This window comes from Pinus tabuliformis, chromosome J (assembly GCF_031772625.1).
Source record: "Pinus tabuliformis cultivar Carrire ecotype Pingquan chromosome J, CPIR1, whole genome shotgun sequence".
Taxonomy (NCBI): Eukaryota; Viridiplantae; Streptophyta; class Pinopsida; order Pinales; family Pinaceae; genus Pinus; species Pinus tabuliformis.
The window spans coordinates 1,298,238,856-1,298,243,149 of record NC_142295.1 but is presented as its reverse complement, the minus strand read 5'-3'; the positions used below and the strand labels follow the sequence as shown (position 1 = coordinate 1,298,243,149).

The 4,294-nt window shown below is 32.4% G+C and overlaps 1 long non-coding RNA gene across 1 annotated transcript; it reads right to left on the bottom strand.

The window, feature by feature from the left end:
• Positions 1 to 2,002: 2,002 nt before the first annotated feature.
• LOC149232046 (uncharacterized) lies at positions 2,003 to 3,404 on the bottom strand. The gene is made up of 3 exons (XR_016247510.1): positions 3,040 to 3,404; positions 2,166 to 2,207; positions 2,003 to 2,070 (listed from the first exon to the last, which is right to left on the bottom strand). It is a non-coding gene; the product is annotated as an uncharacterized LOC149232046 (long non-coding RNA).
• Positions 3,405 to 4,294: the final 890 nt, after the last annotated feature.

The following is a 4,294-nucleotide window of genomic DNA, read 5'->3' as shown; positions in this document are numbered from 1 at the left end:
AAGCCAAAGCCCTCCTATTGGAAGCAGCCCAACATCAGTTTCATAAAGAGGATCCTCTTCTCCTCCCTGAAGAAAGGAGATGGCTATGCCCCATGGAGCCTGCTCCTCAAAAATCCTGCTCACTCCCCAAACAGCAAATCCGGAATGGCGCAGAAGAGATTCCGAGGACACCTCAAACTGGTGGAGATCCAAAAAGCTAACCACAATCTTCTTTGACGGGGCCTCCAAAGGAAATCCCGGAACTGCTGGAGCAGGAGGGATCATATATTCCATAGATGGGACTTTAAAAGAGGGATCATATATTCCATAGATGGGACTCTAAAAGACTGTTTTTGTTGGAGTTTAGGCCAGAAATCCAACAACCAAGTTGAAATTTATGGCCTCCTCAAAGCCTGCCAAATAGCAAGAGATCAGGGTGTAAAAGAGTTGCAAGTTTTTGGAGATTCTGAGATCCTAATAAAGAAATTAAATACGGAAGATCTTTTTAGTAATGCTGCTTTAAACAAAATCCTGGGCAGATTGAAAAGAGTGTTGCAAGATTTCAACACCTATAAGTTCTACCATATTCTCAGAATCTTGAACAGTGAAGCTGATCAAATGGCGAACAAAGGATGCTCCCTCTCGAAAGGGCAACTGATTGTAAATGGTAACATCTCCTTCCATATACGATGAAATCGATGTAATCCAAAACCTGAAGCAGAAGGCCGCTCACTTTGTAATCGGGGCTGCCATGGCAAAGTCCCCTCTCATATTTTCCACGTAAAAAAATTCATAACCATTTCAGTTAAAAGAAATATATATTAGTGAGCAGAAAACTAAATAAATGAAAGAATACAAATATTTATAGTACAATACATTGGAGTTAGAAGGAAACAGTTCTTGTATACCACTCATTGAAAAGAAAAGAATATTCTTTATTAAAAAAATTAGTTTTTTTACAATAGGCATGAAATCTCATAAGTTCCTCTTTCTTAAATTTAGGAATATGAAATTCTTTCATTACAAACAAAGAATCCTTGAGATAAAACTGATAGGGATTCGGTAATGGGTTCTTTTTAAAAGAGTTAAAAAAAATAGATGTGTGCCCCGAGAAATGAGGTGAACTTCCGTGTAGATTGAAGAATATTAAAAGAGTTAAAAAAAATAGATTGTGCCCCGAGAAATGAGGTGAACTTCCGTGTAGATTGAAGAATATGGATATGAAACTCAATGAACCAAAATATTTGGAAACATTAAAGGAAAATTTACCAACTCTTAGCATCTGGAAGTAATCTCATGAGAAACAACAAAATGAAATATTTACTTTTCAATAATAATTATGGTAGAGATGTTGTATAATTGTGGTAAAAGAATACAGGGGATTCTTATGAAAGAAAATTTCTATTAATGTGATTGTACGAAGAGAAAATAAGAACTAGAAGAGAATATACATATATGTTAATATTAGAGAGAGAAATTACAAAAGAATAATGATTATAACCATAAAGGAAAGAAGAACATGTGCATTATAAAAATCATAATGGAATAAGTGAATTCATTATAAAATTCTAATTACTTCAATTAAAGTAACTGGCGTTTGGTTGTGAAGTGGATAACAAATAATAACTCTAAATAAGGCCACAATAGTGGTATCAATATAAACACACAGAGTGATTACTTTGTAGGAACATGATAGGTAAACACAAATATAAACTAAGTAAAAAGACTTTATGAATTTACAGATAGGAGATGAGGTATATGAAAATCCATAAAATATATTAATATTTTTTTGAACAAATTGACAAAACATGTCTAATCTCCAAGACTAATAATTTAATATTTAATAAAGAAAGACTCATGACCTTAAGAGTTTCTTTGTACTTTTGAAAAAAAAAAAAAAAAAAAAATTCTATGCAAAGAGTTAACCAAATTTATAAACATAAATTCCAATAAATCTCTTCAATAAGCATCATTGTGGTAGAATAAACCAAAAGAGAGAATTCACCGACCTATAAGAAGAAGGTCAATAAGTAGAAGTCGAGCTTCATATAGTCAAGCTTGTATGCTTTTATACAAAGGCTCTAATATTACCTGTAAAAATAAAGTATAGTAATAAGTATAAAATGTAAGAGAGAAAAAATGGTAAGAAAAATGATAGTATGGTGTACAGTTAGATAAACGATTACCTGATAAGAGTTAACAGGAAGGAACGCTAGATAGTTCATCCCCTATGACACAAAAGAAAAGAGTTGTGTCACACCATGTCAGATACAATCAAAATACACCAGAACTGTGTAAATGTACATATGAAACTAATTTTTTTTCGTAGAGGGACAATTTTAAACCTACAGGTTCTGTCTACTCATTAATTAAAGAACCTGATCATGTTTAAGAATTCCTTTTTGAAAATTATTAAATGACCAGTATTGGCCATTTGTAAAATAAGAGTAATAATTGAAGTAGTACTTCAGTCGCTCGCTAACTAAAAACCCTAACTAAAAATTAATGGAAACAAAGTACTTCAGTCGCTCGCTCTTAGTATATAGGTGAAGGAAAATATTTGCAACTAGATTCTGTGTAAAGCATAAATATAACATAATAGAACCATTCTGTAAATACAAAGAATGTACAAGACCAAACACATGAGATAAAATAAGGAGGCAATGCTCAGTTAAACATGAGACCAATTCCATATGTTCTATGGAAAATCCATTTTGAAAAGAACATATTGGACTACAGGAAAGAGAAACCTTGTTTCTATTTACGATGGTCTGAACGACAAACTAGAAGAAAACTAGAAAATAAATATCGAAACTGGCTTCTTGGTTTATTACCAATAACTGAGAGGTAAATCCGAATACATTCATAAAAAGAATATGACTGTAATAAAAGAAAGAAAGAATGAAATTCCATTAAGAATTAAGGAAGAAACCCTAAGGTCTGTAAAATAAGAAAATACTCCAAAGAATTCAAATTAAACTCATTTAAAAGATTCAGGTAACAACAGATTTAATCCTATCAGATATTGTGCAGATAGTTAAATTTTAACCAAATGTTTACCTTTTGATAAATATGATGGAGGTAAAGGAATCTCCTTGGAGTGGTCGGTTTACACGCCCCCTGCTAGTATCCAGTCCTGCGGAGCTGTAGTGTATTTGGGCCGTGGCAAGTGATGTATGTACTATGTACAGAATGTATTTGATAATATATAGCTTCTTCGCTTCTTCAGCAGGGTCCCGCCCCCTGAAAAAAAAAATCTCCTCGGAAAAATGTGAGTGGGAAAAGGGCTTCCCCTTCAGAGGTTAAGGAAGGCCTCCTGTAACCTGTAAAAAACAAAAGAAAAACCCTGACATTAAAAATAACATTAAAAGGCTGAAAAAATTGTAGTAAATCATTTACTGAAACCCTAGACGTAGAGCAGCATAATTAGGTAAGGTCGAATGGAAATGATTATGGCTTTATTGAAAACCAACAAGGTCATTAAACTACACGCAAAACCCTAAAACCATATCAACCATTGATTCAAGTTTCATACGATCTTCACCGTTCATTGAAGTTACGTGACAAGTGTAATACGTGGGGCAGGGTTGTAATAGAATAATCTAGAAGTAGTGACACACACACATATACACAACATTACAAAGTACCATATTAATACCACAAGCGAAGTGTTAAAATAATCTACATTACACACAGTGCTAATTTCTCACGAATTCAAAGTAATAAGCCGAGGGGATCCTCCAAGAAAACCATGAACGAATAAGATGTAAGTTATCTATTTACTAGATGTGTACAATATAGTTGTATGCAATGGATAATCATAAATAATTAATGGTGCCCATGATATATGTAAACAAATGTGTAGGTTTGATTAAGTTCCATACCTTTTGGTATTGAATTATGAAATATGTTATACCGATGCCAAACTAATGTCCCACTTGTTACAAATAAATGTGACCTTATGATATTATATATGAATCAAGGTGTAAAACCTCATGAGAGATCAATAACAATGGTGGGAATTAATGCATATGAACAAATGTAAAATAGTTAAGGATAAAAGAATGGAGATATTCTTATATATACCAAAATGTGGATTAATATTAAATGCTATAATATTCCTTTGTAGATGAAGGTTGTATAAACTGTTAAAGTTATATATAGTCATTAGATGAAAATTCTAAACATTAGTAATAATTTCGCTTTAATCATAATAAAAAATGTTAAGCCTAGTAAAGTAGAGACAAGGGAAAAAATGTTTTAATAACAACCCAAACTAGGATTTGTACCTGTGGTAATAGTTAAACTTTTATAT